The sequence below is a fragment of the Pseudophryne corroboree genome, unplaced genomic scaffold (genome assembly GCF_028390025.1).
Source record: "Pseudophryne corroboree isolate aPseCor3 unplaced genomic scaffold, aPseCor3.hap2 scaffold_586, whole genome shotgun sequence".
In the NCBI taxonomy this organism is placed as follows: domain Eukaryota; kingdom Metazoa; phylum Chordata; class Amphibia; order Anura; family Myobatrachidae; genus Pseudophryne; species Pseudophryne corroboree.
Window position 1 is genome coordinate 226,265 of NW_026970185.1, and position 14,064 is coordinate 240,328.

The 14,064-nt window shown below is 46.9% G+C and overlaps 9 non-coding genes and 3 pseudogenes across 9 annotated transcripts; 3 read left to right on the plus strand and 9 right to left on the minus strand.

The window, feature by feature from the left end:
• The first annotated feature begins 1,635 nt into the window (after window positions 1-1,635).
• On the plus strand, window positions 1,636-1,791 carry LOC135034899 (U1 spliceosomal RNA). The gene has a single exon (XR_010230002.1). It is a non-coding gene; the product is annotated as a U1 spliceosomal RNA (small nuclear RNA).
• A 674-nt stretch (window positions 1,792-2,465) lies between these two features.
• On the plus strand, window positions 2,466-2,629 carry LOC135034830 (U1 spliceosomal RNA). Its single transcript, XR_010229951.1, has one exon. It is a non-coding gene; the product is annotated as a U1 spliceosomal RNA (small nuclear RNA).
• Window positions 2,630-2,781: 152 nt separating this feature from the next.
• LOC135034850 (U1 spliceosomal RNA) lies at window positions 2,782-2,944 on the plus strand. The gene has a single exon (XR_010229971.1). It is a non-coding gene; the product is annotated as a U1 spliceosomal RNA (small nuclear RNA).
• A 3,304-nt stretch (window positions 2,945-6,248) lies between these two features.
• Window positions 6,249-6,412, minus strand: LOC135034928 (U1 spliceosomal RNA). The gene has a single exon (XR_010230030.1). It is a non-coding gene; the product is annotated as a U1 spliceosomal RNA (small nuclear RNA).
• Window positions 6,413-7,103: 691 nt separating this feature from the next.
• On the minus strand, window positions 7,104-7,245 carry LOC135034855 (U1 spliceosomal RNA; annotated as a pseudogene).
• A 152-nt stretch (window positions 7,246-7,397) lies between these two features.
• On the minus strand, window positions 7,398-7,561 carry LOC135034907 (U1 spliceosomal RNA). Its single transcript, XR_010230010.1, has one exon. It is a non-coding gene; the product is annotated as a U1 spliceosomal RNA (small nuclear RNA).
• Window positions 7,562-8,232: 671 nt separating this feature from the next.
• Window positions 8,233-8,395, minus strand: LOC135034834 (U1 spliceosomal RNA). The gene has a single exon (XR_010229955.1). It is a non-coding gene; the product is annotated as a U1 spliceosomal RNA (small nuclear RNA).
• A 152-nt stretch (window positions 8,396-8,547) lies between these two features.
• Window positions 8,548-8,711, minus strand: LOC135034919 (U1 spliceosomal RNA). The gene has a single exon (XR_010230021.1). It is a non-coding gene; the product is annotated as a U1 spliceosomal RNA (small nuclear RNA).
• A 695-nt stretch (window positions 8,712-9,406) lies between these two features.
• On the minus strand, window positions 9,407-9,548 carry LOC135034877 (U1 spliceosomal RNA; annotated as a pseudogene).
• A 152-nt stretch (window positions 9,549-9,700) lies between these two features.
• On the minus strand, window positions 9,701-9,864 carry LOC135034922 (U1 spliceosomal RNA). The gene has a single exon (XR_010230024.1). It is a non-coding gene; the product is annotated as a U1 spliceosomal RNA (small nuclear RNA).
• Window positions 9,865-10,555: 691 nt separating this feature from the next.
• On the minus strand, window positions 10,556-10,697 carry LOC135034856 (U1 spliceosomal RNA; annotated as a pseudogene).
• Window positions 10,698-10,848: 151 nt separating this feature from the next.
• Window positions 10,849-11,012, minus strand: LOC135034950 (U1 spliceosomal RNA). The gene has a single exon (XR_010230051.1). It is a non-coding gene; the product is annotated as a U1 spliceosomal RNA (small nuclear RNA).
• Between the last annotated feature and the right edge of the window lie 3,052 nt (window positions 11,013-14,064).

Genomic DNA, 14,064 nt, shown 5'->3' on the forward strand with positions numbered 1-14,064 from the left:
CCCACAGGAGTATATAGGATACGACCCAGTGGTACCTGACGACATAGATACTAACAGCTATTTAATAACATTACGCTAGAAAGTGATTATTAGCAACATATATATCTATATAAACAACCCCGCCAGGGTTGTGCCTTCAAAAATAATCACACACGGACACGCTTTTTAAACCTTTTTTTCACATCTCTTTATTCTTCTTATGCACATGTATGTTAGTTCTGTGATTTTAACCTTTATGTTTCACTGCAGTTTGGGATAATAATATTAATATTTATCCAATTTTAATACATACTTAATAAAGGTTATATTTTATGATTCATTCATTCTGTCCAGTGCGTCAACAGTGCAGATTTCTTCTTGTTTTTTCTCCCAAATTCTATAACAATGACAGTAAATGTTGTTTCTTTTCAAACAGAACTTTCTTGACCATGCTTCTTTCTTGAAAGATCTGGGAGCACATGGAAAACAGTACAAACCATGCAGTATCACAAGAGCCTTTATTTGATCTTTCATGAAGATAGAGCAGAATTGAGGACACGTCAACAATTTCTGCCGAAGGTGGTTCATCTTTCCACATGGTGCCTTTGGCCACTGACACCTTCGTTGAGTCAAAGTCTCTGGCTGTGGTCAGAACTTTGAAAATTTATGTCACCAGAACGGTTCAGATTAGGAAAACAGAGGCTCTGTTTGTCCTGTATGCTCCCAACAGGATTGGGTGTCCTGCTTCCATGTAGACCATTATGCGCTGGATCTGTGGTAAGATTCAGCATGCTCATTCCATGGCAGGATTGCCGTTACTGAATTAGGTGAAGACCCATTCTACTAGAAAGGTGGGTTCATCCTGGGCAGCTGGTCGGGGAGTCTCGGCATTGCAACTTTGCCGAGCAGCTATTTAGTAAACACTTTTGCTAAGTTTTAAAAGTTTTAGAGTAAAGGAGATTCAACTGAGGCAGCACAAGGGAACTCCCATCTGGGGACAACAACTGCAGTGAGAACACATATTTTCAGATGAACATGGGAGGGCAGAAGGCTGCCTAATACTGAAGCACCCCCAAACGACAAACCAAATGCAACAACTAGTACAAGCATTCCTGGGGGAAGGTCTGCAGAAGACGGATTTGCATACAGTGATGTCATCCAAGCAGTGGGCCAAAGTTGGCTGGAACCCTCATCTGCATATGAAAAGAGAAAAGGGGTATGCAGGGCATGGCGGCCTTTTGCGGCGCTTGGAAGACCCTTAGTTCGCATTAAACACCCCCACCCTCCTTCGGTGTGGGGCTCATGTTGGCCATGCCCCAGCCCCTGAAGCATTCAAGCTGATTTCTTGCAGCAGCTTGGCACTGTAACAGCTCCAGAGCTGCTCTGTAAGGCAAGTAAAAGGGTGTGGGCCCTGCAGCACTACCTGTAGTTTGCATTGTGCATTGGAAGGCACAAAGTAAGCAGACAGGAGGAGAAGTCAGGATAGTCCACAAGGGTATAGAAGGGAGGGGCTCAAGAAAAAAGAAGTGGAAACAGACAGCAAACTAGGCTGGAAAGAGACCTGAGACAAAGAGATCTGAATTATATGAGAGCCGACCAGGGGAAAACAAATTATGCAGTCAAGTTTCCCACATTTGGGGAAATCGCAGGGGCAGCACACCCAGGTGAGATACTATAATCAGGACGGTGCTTCTCCCAGGGCAAGGCTCACCCATTGCACTCTGGGTGTGCTGCTCCTACGATTTCCCCAAATGTGGGACACTTGACTGCATAATTTGTGTTTCCTCTGGTCGGCTCTCGTATAATTCAGATCTCTTTGTCTCAGGTCTCTCTCCAGCCTAGTTTGCTGTCTGTTTCCACTTCTTTTTTCTTGAGCCCCTCCCTTCTATACCCTTGTGCACTATCCTGACTTCTCCTCCCGTCTGCTTACTTTGTGCCTTCCAATGCACAATGCAAACTACAGGTAGTGCTGCAGGGCCCACACCCTTTTACTTGCCTTACAGAGCAGCTCTGGAGCTGTTACAGTGCCCAGCTGCTGCAAGAAATCAGCTTGAATGCTTCATGGGATGGGGCATGGCCAACATGAGCCCCACACCAAAGGAGGGTGGGGGTGTTTAATGCGATCTAGGGGTCATCCAAGCACCGCAAAAGGCTGCCATGCCCTGCACGCCCCTTTTCTCTTTTCATATGCAGATGAGGGTTGAAGCCAACTTTGACCCACTGCTTGGATAACATCACCATATGCAAATCCATCTGCTGCAGGCCTTCCCCCAGGAATGCTTGCACTAGTTGTTGCATTTGGTTTGTTGTTTGGGGGTGCTTCAGTATTAGGCAGCCTTCTGCCCTCCCATGTTCATCTGAAAATATGTGTTCTCCCTGCAGTTGTTGTCCCCAGATGAGAGTTCCCTTGTGCTGCCTCAGTTGAATCTCCTTTACTTGACAGAGATGTGCCTGAGCAGCGGCCCTCCCCAGCCCTATCCCAAATCATACTTATTTTGCATAGGAGACACCATGGTCATGAAAATTGTTCACCCAGGGTGAGGTTCATTCATTGCATTCTGGGTATGCTGACCCCTGTGATTTCCCCAAATGTGGGAAACTCGCCTGCATTATTTGTGGTAGTGGGGGACTGTGTTTGTGTTTTCCGCTGGTCAGCTCTGGTAAAAGTCAGATTTCTTTGTCTCAGATCTTCCTCTAGCCTTGTTCTTCTTTCGAGAGTTCCATTGTGCTGCCTCAGTTGGATCTCCTTCACTTGACAGGGGGGTGCCCGAGCAGCGACCCTCCCCAGCTCTAGCCCAACTCCTACTTACCTGCCAGGTGAGATACTATGATCTTGAAGGTGCTTCTCCCAGGGCAAGGCTCACCCATTGCACTCTGGGTGTGCTGCCCCTGCGATTTCCCCAAATGTGGGAAACTTGACTGCATAATTTGTGTTTCCCCTGGTCGACTCTCGTATAATTCAGATCTCTTTGTCTCAGGTCTCTCTCCAGCCTAGTTTGCTGTCTGTTTCCACTTCTCTTTTCTTGAGCTGCTCCCTTCTATGCCCTTGCGCACTATCCTGACTTCTCCCGTATGCTTACTTTGTGCCTTCCAACGCACAATGCGAACTACAGGTAGTGCTGCAGGGCCCACACCCTTTTATTTGCCTTACAGAGCAGCTCTGGAGCTGTTACAGTGCCCAGCTGCTGCAAGAAATCAGCTTGAATGCTTCAGGGGCTGGGGCATAGCCAACATGAGCCCCACACCGAAGGAGGGTGGAGGTGTTTAATGCGAACTAGGGGTCATCCAAGCGCCGCAAAAGGCCGCCATGCCCTGCATAACCCTTTTCTCTTTTCATATGCAGATGAGGGTTCCAGCCAACTTTGGCCCACTGCTTGGATGACATCACCGTATGCAAATTCGTCTCCTGCAGACCTTCCCCCAGGAATGCTTGTACTAGTTATTGCATATGGTTTGATATTTGATGGTGCTTCAGTATTAGGCAGCCTTCCGCCCTCCCATGTTCATCTGAAAAGATGTGGTCTCCCTGCAGTTGTTGTCCCCAGACGAGAGTTCCCTTGTGCCTCCTCAGTTGAATCTCCTTAACTTGACGGGGGAGGGGCTTGCCCGAGCAGCCACCCTCCCCAGCCCTATCCGAACTCATACTTATTTTGCATATGAGATCTCTATATCATGAAGATTGTTCTCACAGGGTGAGGTTCATCCATTATATTTTAAAATAGGAAGGTTCAAATTACATATTTGAATTGCATCTATGTGCTGGATTCAAATGTCCCCCCCCCCTTCCTTTCTCAATTGTGCCCGTCAGCAGCTATTCTAAGGTTGCTGCCAATGGGTGTGACACATTAATTTCTTCAGTGGGGTACACTGGACTCCACAAGGATTCACATTGGGGTGTAGAGTAGGATCTTGATCTGAGGCACCAACCGGCTCAAAGCTTTTGACTGTTCCCAAGATGCTCAGCGCATTCTCCTCTATAACCCCGCTTCCATGAACAGGGAGCTCAGTTTGTAGTTGGTGCCTTCAGTAGCAGGCCACTTAACAGGGGCCTGCCTCAGGCAGCCTATTCTTAGCTATTAATTTTGACAAGAAAATAAGAACTTTTTTTATGAGAATCTACAAGGGCTGCAGCAGGCTAGGTCTAATAGACATCTTTACTGCAGCTTCATCACTCCCAGCGGCGCTGTATACTCCCGTGCCCTGGTTGCTGGATCACTGCAGCGGAGGCTCCGGTTTCTTCCTAAGGTCAGTCACACACACACCGCCCTTCCGGATCACGAGGCCGCTGATGAAGGGGAGCGTGGCCGTAGGGGGTGGACCGTGTGCGCACTGGCGTGGACACTGATTACTGGGCAGCCGCTCCACAAGCCACCAGGTACAGTTAAGGAGCACAGGTCTGGGGGTTTTTCTCCCATATTAAACCAATTTTGTACTGCCCGCAGCGCATTGTGATAGGTAATAGGGCCTGATTCAGGTTGGGTTGCAATCACAATAAGCGATCCAACTGCAAAAATTGCTAAGAGCATACGCATGTGCCTGCATTTTCTGCGGCACCCCGCAGAGAATGCGATCGCCTCTGCCTGTCAATCGGGGCAGGGGGAGAGAGGGGGGTCAGCAACACTCCATTTCCAAGTCAGGGATGGAGCGGTGCGGGGGCAAGGCTTCAAAATGGGGTCTGCAACGGAGGAGACACAGGGGGCGTGGTCACAGCGGCTGTATGACATCACATTCAGCCGCTGTGATCACAAAAATGGTGGCGGCTTCCTGCGCGCACATACAGTCTGCACAAGCAGAAGGCTACACCATTTTTTATGATCACGCTGAACTGCAGTGCGACTGCAATTACAGCATGGTCAAGAAGGGAGGCGTCATGCTGGGTGGCCATGTCCTGTCACTGTGCAGGAGCCAGCACCGCTCACACACTAGTCCCCGGGTGCAGCCCCCAACCCCCGGGACACCCGGAGCAACAAAATGTAGATTCAGGCCACCAGGCCACGCCCCTACCTATGAAACCATGCCTCCTTTTTACCATTGCGCTGCTTATCTGCGCGCACTGCATTACAATCTCCTTCGCCACCTCTCTGGGTGTCACCAGTGATAGTGACACCTCTGCCATGCTTGTAGCAGCTGGTCCTAAGATCTACGCCTCAAGCCCTGAGTGTTTGCCCTTGTGACTTGTTGATCATCATAGCGAAGCAGATGCTTACAGAAAACTGCAGGGGCTTAGATTGAAAATAAAAAAATTTATGGGTATAAGGTAGAGAGGAGCGGGTTCGGTTCTCCGAGAACCGAATTCCCCACGAACTCCACGTGGTTTACACTGGTCCGAGGCAGGCTCGGTTGTTCCCGCCTGACTCGGAAAACCTGAACAAGGGAAAATGTCATCATCCCGCTGTCGGATTCTCGCGAGATTCGGATTTCATATAAAGAGCTGCGCGTTGCCGCCATTTTTACTCGTGCATTGAAGAGAGAGTGGAGAGGACGTGGCTATGTTCTCTCAGTGGAAATCTCAATATCAGTGCTCAGTATCAGTGGTTACTTATTGCTGCTCAGTAATACTAGTAGTGTGTCTCTCCTGCTCAGTGTCAGTTCTCAGTAGTATCCTCATCAGTGCTCAGTATCACTGCTCATTGTCTTGTGCTGCATTGTGGTGCTCAGCATACTACAGTACATTACTAATAGTCCAGTGCTGCATCTTGCTGCTCAGTGTCAGTTCTAGTATCCTCATCAGTGCTCACTATCACTGCTCATTACATTGTGGTGTTCTGTATACTACTGTAACATAGTAATATAGTAACATATAGTAATATAGTTTTTGAGGTTGAAAAGAGGCAAATTGCCCATCGTGTTCAACCTGTTTTAAGATGTGATGATTCTACATACTTGCAGAATAATGTTTTATGACTAGTTAACTACTACAACACATGTTACCCCCGGATTAACCATGTTGATATTTTAAGTATTATAACCTTGGATAGCTTTTTCATTCAGAAATGTATCCATTCCTTTTTTAAATCCAATTACAGAGTCCACCATTACCACCTTCCCTGGCAGGGAATTCCACATCCTGATTGCCCTAACAGTGAAGATCATAGTATCTCACCTGGCAGGTAAGTAGGAGTTGGGCTAGAGCTGTGGAGGATTGCTGCTTGGGCACCCCCTGTCAAGTGAAGGAGATCCAACTGAGGCAGCACAAGGGAACTCTCGAAAGAAGAACAAGGCTAGAGGAAGATCTGAGACAAAGAAATCTGACTTTTACCAGAGCTGACCAGAGGAAAGCACAAACACAGTCCCCCACTACCACAAATAATGCAGTCGAGTTTCCCACATTTGGGGAAATCACAGGGGTCAGCATACCCAGAATGCAATGAATGAACCTCACCCTGGGAGAACAATCTTCATGACCACGGTATCTCCTATGCAAAATAAGTATGATTTGGGATAGGGCTGGGGAGGGCCGCTGCTCAGGCACATCTCTGTCAAGTAAAGGAGATTCAACTGAGGCAGCACAAGGGAACTCTCATCTGGGGACAACAACTGCAGGGAGAACACATATTTTCAGATGAACATGGGAGGGCAGAAGGCTGCCTAAAACTGAAGCACCCCCAAACAACAAACCAAATGCAACTACTAGTGCAAGCATTCCTGGGGGAAGGCCTGCAGCAGATGGATTTGCATATGGTGATGTCATCCAAGCAGTGGGTCAAAGTTGGCTTCAACCCTCGTCTGCATATGAAAAGAAAAAAGGGGTGTGCAGGGCATGGCGGTCTTTTGCGGCGCTTGGATGACCCCTAGTTCGCATTAAACACCTCCACCCTCCTTCGGTGTGGGGCTCATGTTGGCTATGCCCCAGCCCCTGAAGCATTCAAGCTGATTTCTTGCAGCAGCTGGGCACTGTAACAGCTCCAGAGCTGCTCTGTAAAGCAAGTAAAAGGGTGTGGGCCCTGCAGCACTACCTGTAGTTTGCATTGTGCGTTGGAAGGCACAAAGTAATCAGACGGGAGAAGTCAGGATAGTGCACAAGGGTATAGAAGGAGGGGCTCAAGAAAAAAGAAGTGGAAACAGACAGCAAACTAGGCTGGAGAGAGACCTGAGACAAAGAGATCTGAATTATATGAGAGCCGACCAGGGGAAACACAAATTATGCAGTCAAGTTTCCCACATTTGGGGAAATCGCAGGGGCAGCACACCCAGAGTGCAATGGGTGAGCCTTGCCCTGGGAGAAGCATCTTCATGATCATAGTATCTCACCTGGCAGGTAAGTAGGAGTTGGGCTAGAGCTGGGGAGGGTCGCTGCTCGGGCACCCCCCTGTCAAGTGAAGGAGATCCAACTGAGGCAGCACAAGGGAACTCTCGAAAGAAGAACAAGGCTAGAGGAAGATCTGAGACAAAGAAATCTGACTTTTACCCGAGCTGACCAGAGGAAAGCACAAACACAGTCCCCCACTACCACAAATAATGCAGTTGAGTTTCCCACATTTGGGGAAATCACAGGGGTCAGCATACCCAGAATGCAATGAATGAACCTAACCCTGGGAGAACAATCTTCATGACCATGGTATCTCCTATGCAAAATAAGTATGATTTGGGATAGGGCTGGGGAGGGCCGCTGCTCAGGCACATCTCTGTCAAGTAAAGGAGATTCAACTGAGGCTGCACAAGGGAACTCTCATCTGGGGACAACAACTGCAGGGAGAACACATATTTTCAGATGAACATGGGAGGGCAGAAGGCTGCCTAATACAGAAGCACCCCCAAACAACAAACCAAATGCAACAACTAGTGCAAGCATTCCTGGGGGAAGGCCTGCAGCAGATGGATTTTAATATGGTGATGTCATCCAAGCAGTGGGTCAAAGTTGGCTTCAACCCTCGTCTGCATATGAAAAGAATAAAGGGGTGTGCAGGGCATGGCGGCCTTTTGCGGCGCTTGGATGACCCCTAGTTCGCATTAAACACCTCCACCCTCCTTCGGTGTGGGGCTCATGTTGGCTATGCCCCAGCCCCTGAAGCATTCAAGCTGATTTCTTGCAGCAGCTGGGCACTGTAACAGCTCCAGAGCTGCTCTGTAAAGCAAGTAAAAGGGTGTGGGCCCTGCAGCACTACCTGTAGTTTGCATTGTGCGTTGGAAGGCACAAAGTAAGCAGACGGGAGAAGTCAGGATAGTGCACAAGGGTATAGAAGGGAGGGGCTCAAGAAAAAAGAAGTGGAAACAGACAGCAAACTAGGCTGGAGAGAGACCTGAGACAAAGAGATCTGAATTATATGAGAACCGACCAGGGGAAACACAAATTATGCAGTCAAGTTTCCCACATTTGGGGAAATCGCAGGGGCAGCACACCCAGAGTGCAATGGGTGAGCCTTGCCCTGGGAGAAGCATCTTCATGATCATAGTATCTCACCTGGCAGGTAAGTAGGAGTTGGGCTAGAGCTGGGGAGGGTCGCTGCTCGGGCACCCCCCTGTCAAGTGAAGGAGATCCAACTGAGGCAGCACAAGGGAACTCTCGAAAGAAGAACAAGGCTAGAGGAAGATCTGAGACAAAGAAATCTGACTTTTACCAGAGCTGACCAGAGGAAAGCACAAACACAGTCCCCCACTACCACAAATAATGCAGTTGAGTTTCCCACATTTGGGGAAATCACAGGGGTCAGCATACCCAGAATGCAATGAATGAACCTAACCCTGGGAGAACAATCTTCATGACCATGGTATCTCCTATGCAAAATAAGTATGATTTGGGATAGGGCTGGGGAGGGCCGCTGCTCAGGCACATCTCTGTCAAGTAAAAGAGATTCAACTGAGGCAGCACAAGGGAACTCTCATCTGGGGACAACAACTGCAGGGAGAACACATATTTTCAGATGAACATGGGAGGGCAGAAGGCTGCCTAAAACTGAAGCACCCCCAAACAACAAACCAAATGCAACTACTAGTGCAAGCATTCCTGGGGGAAGGCCTGCAGCAGATGGATTTGCATATGGTGATGTCATCCAAGCAGTGGGTAAAAGTTGGCTTCAACCCTCGTCTGCATATGAAAAGAAAAAAGGGGTGTGCAGGGCATGGCGGCCTTTTGCGGCGCTTGGATGACCCCTAGTTCGCATTAAACACCTCCACCCTCCTTCGGTGTGGGGCTCATGTTGGCTATGCCCCAGCCCCTGAAGCATTCAAGCTGATTTCTTGCAGCAGCTGGGCACTGTAACAGCTCCAGAGCTGCTCTGTAAAGCAAGTAAAAGGGTGTGGGCCCTGCAGCACTACCTGTAGTTTGCATTGTGCGTTGGAAGGCACAAAGTAAGCAGACGGGAGGAGAAGTCAGGATAGTGCACAAGGGTATAGAAGGGAGGGGCTCAAGAAAAAAGAAGTGGAAACAGACAGCAAACTAGGCTGGAGAGAGACCTGAGACAAAGAGATCTGAATTATATGAGAGCCGACCAGGGGAAACACAAATTATGCAGTCAAGTTTCCCACATTTGGGGAAATCACAGGGGCAGCACACCCAGAGTGCAATGGGTGAGCCTTGCCCTGGGAGAAGCATCTTCATGATCATAGTATCTCACCTGGCAGGTAAGTAGGAGTTGGGCTAGAGCTGGGGAGGGTCGCTGCTCGGGCACCCCCCTGTCAAGTGAAGGAGATCCAACTGAGGCAGCACAAGGGAACTCTCGAAAGAAGAACAAGGCTAGAGGAAGATCTGAGACAAAGAAATCTGACTTTTACCAGAGCTGACCAGAGGAAAGCACAAACACAGTCCCCCACTACCACAAATAATGCAGTTGAGTTTCCCACATTTGGGGAAATCACAGGGGTCAGCATACCCAGAATGCAATGAATGAACCTAACCCTGGGAGAACAATCTTCATGACCATGGTATCTCCTATGCAAAATAAGTATGATTTGGGATAGGGCTGGGGAGGGCCGCTGCTCAGGCACATCTCTGTCAAGTAAAGGAGATTCAACTGAGGCAGCACAAGGGAACTCTCATCTGGGGACAACAACTGCAGGGAGAATACATATTTTCAGATGAACATGGGAGGGCAGAAGGCTGCCTAATACTGAAGCACCCCCAAACAACAAACCAAATGCAACAACTAGTGCAAGCATTCCTGGGGGAAGGCCTGCAGCAGATGGATTTGAATATGGTGATGTCATCCAAGCAGTGGGTCAAAGTTGGCTTCAACCCTCGTCTGCATATGAAAAGAATAAAGGGGTGTGCTGGGCATGGCGGCCTTTTGCGGCGCTTGGATGACCCCTAGTTCGCATTAAACACCTCCACCCTCCTTCGGTGTGGGGCTCATGTTGGCTATGCCCCAGCCCCTGGAGCATTCAAGCTGATTTCTTGCAGCAGCTGGGCACTGTAACAGCTCCAGAGCTGCTCTGTAAAGCAAGTAAAAGGGTGTGGGCCCTGCAGCACTACCTGTAGTTTGCATTGTGCGTTGGAAGGCACAAAGTAAGCAGACGGGAGAAGTCAGGATAGTGCACAAGGGTATAGAAGGGAGGGGCTCAAGAAAAAGTAGTGGAAACAGACAGCAAACTAGGCTGGAGAGCGACCTGAGACAAAGAGATCTGAATTATATGAGAGCCGACCAGGGGAAACACAAATTATGCAGTCAAGTTTCCCACATTTGGGGAAATCGCAGGGGCAGCACACCCAGAGTGCAATGGGTGAGCCTTGCCCTGGGAGAAGCATCTTCATGATCATAGTATCTCACCTGGCAGGTAAGTAGGAGTTGGGCTAGAGCTGGGGAGGGTCGCTGCTCGGGCACCCCCCGTCAAGTGAAGGAGATCCAACTGAGGCAGCACAAGGGAACTCTCGAAAGAAGAACAAGGCTAGAGGAAGATCTGAGACAAAGAAATCTGACTTTTACCAGAGCTGACCAGAGGAAAGCACAAACACAGTCCCCCACTACCACAAATAATGTAGTTGAGTTTCCCACATTTGGGGAAATCACAGGGGTCAGCATACCCAGAATGCAATGAATGAACCTAACCCTGGGAGAACAATCTTCATGACCATGGTATCTCCTATGCAAAATAAGTATGATTTGGGATAGGGCTGGGGAGGGCCGCTGCTCAGGCACATCTCTGTCAAGTAAAGGAGATTCAACTGAGGCAGCACAAGGGAACTCTCATCTGGGGACAACAACTGCAGGGAGAACACATATTTTCAGATGAACATGGGAGGGCAGAAGGCTGCCTAATACTGAAGCACCCCCAAACAACAAACCAAATGCAACAACTAGTGCAAGCATTCCTGGGGGAAGGCCTGCCGCAGATGGATTTGCATATGGTGATGTCATCCAAGCAGTGGGTCAAAGTTGGTTCAAACACCTTTGCAAAGTTCTATAAGTTTGATACCCTGGCTGAGGAGGACCTCCTGTTTGCTCAATCGGTGCTGCAGAGTCATCCGCACTCTCCTGCCCGTTTGGGAGCTTTGGTATAATCCCCATGGTCCTTACGGAGTCCCCAGCATCCTCTAGGACGTAAGAGAAAATAAGATTTTAAACCTACCGGTAAATCTTTTTCTCGTAGTCCGTAGAGGATGCTGGGTGCCCGTCCCAAGTGCGGTCTACTTCTGCAAGACTTGTATATAGTTATTGCTTACATAAGGGTTATATGTTAGTTTTCATCGGTCTTGGACTGATGCTATGTTGTTTTCATACTGTTAACTGGGTAGTATATCACAAGTTATACGGTGTGATTGGTGTGGCTGGTATGAATCTTGACCTTGGATTAACAAAAATCCTTTCCTCGTACTGTCCGTTTCCTCTGGGCACAGTTTCTCTAACTGAGGTATGGAGGAGGGGCATAGAGGGAGGAGCCAGTGCACACCCAGATCTAAAGTCTTTCTTAAAGTGCCCATGTCTGCTGCGGAGCCCGTCTATCCCCCATGGTCCTTACGGAGTCCCCATCATCCTCTACGGACTACGAGAAAAAAAAATTACCGGTAGGTTTAAAATGTTATTTTTTTCTCTGCAACCCACTGCTAAATTGTGCTTCCTAGCTGTTTTTTATAAAATCACTTAATTAAATCTAACTCTGATTACGTCAGAGAAGGCCAGGTACCCTACACCATAAGAGTGGGTTTGAAATTTTGACTTGTCTACTTAAAGATCACCAAAATCTGATGACAAGGTCAATTACATCCCTGGGTGGGATTGAACCACCAACCTTTTGGTTAATAGCCCATGTAAGTGCAAGAAATCCTGAAGCACTCACTCATCATGGGAAAGTACCAATGTGTTTCTTACAAAAATTCTCCAGATTATTGACTTTTTAAAGTTTTTCTAGGAAACGTTCTAGATGAATGATTATTAGCCTTTGTCAGTATTGACTTTTGCAAGGTGTCTCTGTGGCGCAATCGGTTAGCATGTTTGGCTATTAACCAAAAGGTTGGTGGTTCAATCCCACCCAGGGATGTAATTGACCTTGTAATCAGATTTTGGTGATCTTTAAGTAGACAAGTCAAAATTTCAAAAACCCCCCTTATGGTGTAGGGTACCTGGCCTTCTCTGATGTAATCAGAGTTAGATTTGATTAAGTGATTTTATAAAAAAACAGCTAGGAAGCACAATTTAGCAGTGGGTTGCAGAGAAAAAAAAATATGCTGGCAGAAAAGTCCAATTGAGTGATTAAACAGCTCTTCATTTTCTGATTTTATGTTTATGCTAACAAATTTGCTCTCTGAAAAGTGTCCACAAAGCCAAGTCTCTGATTAACACCTTTGTAGGAATGGTTTTTCACCTATTACTGAAATAAACTTGCTTCATTGGAAAGGCATCAAAGATGCATCCTCATTTCAATGTCTACTGAAATAATACAGGTTGACACCAGGAAACGTCACTGCATCCTTGCTGCTTCCTCATGGGGAAGTCTGTTTAATGTGAAAACAAGGTGATATCTAATCAGCACACAGGTAAGGAATTAAGAAAATCTTTCTTTATGGGTGAAGATGTTTCTCACAAATTGTTGTCCCAATGCATCATTGAAATTCAAGATGGAAGATGATTTTCATATATCACTTGTACATTTTGCATTGCTCTTCTGGTGACAATGTAGTTTGTTTTTGTCAATTACCATTTCAGTAATAGGGTAAAGAAAATTAAGTGGATTTTTTAAAGAAAACAATGCTGTCAATATACTATTAAAACAAATTAAAATGATAAAAGTTATTGTACTTTAAGTAAAAATAAAAGAGCCAAAATATCAATCCCAGTTTTTGATTACTTTAATTATAAAAAAAAAAAAATGCACATAGCAGAGGATAGTTTCGATCAATCAACCTCTGGGTTATGGGCCCAGCATGCTTCCATTGCACTACTCTGCTGCTCATGGAAGTGTAAGAGATCCTGAAGACTAAATTGATTAAAGGCCTAAAAGTACTGGACTATAAGGAAAGACTTACTAGGCTGAATATTTATACACTAGAAAAGAGGTGCCTAAGAGGAGATATTATTAATATCTTCAAATATGTAAAGATACATAACAAAGAGTTATCAGAGGAATTATTTATTAAAAGAACACGTGGTCACTCGCTGCGACTGGAGGAAAGTTCAGAACGCAATGGAGGAAAGGTTTCTTCACTGTTAGGGCAATCAGGATGTGGAATTCCCTGCCAGGGAAGGTGGTAATGGCGGACTCTGTAATTGGATTTAAAAAAGGAATGGATACATTTCTGAATGAAAAAGCTATCCAAGGTTATAATACTTAAAATATCAACATGGTTAATCCGGGGGTAACATGAGTTATAGTAGCTAACTAGTCATAAAACATTATTCAGCAAGTATGTAGAATCATCACAACTTAAAACAGGTTGAACACGATGGGCAATTTGCCTCTATTCAACCTCAAAAACTATGTTACTATATTACTATGTTATTGTAGTATACAGAACACCACAATGCAATGAGCAGTGATAGTGAGCACTGATGAGGATACTAGAACTGACACTGAGCAGCAAGATGCAGCACTGGACTATTAGTAATGTACTGTAGTATGCTGAGCACCACAATGCAGCACAAGACAATGAGCAGTGATACTGAGCACTGATGAGGATACTACTGAGAACTGACACTGAGCAGGAGAGACACACTA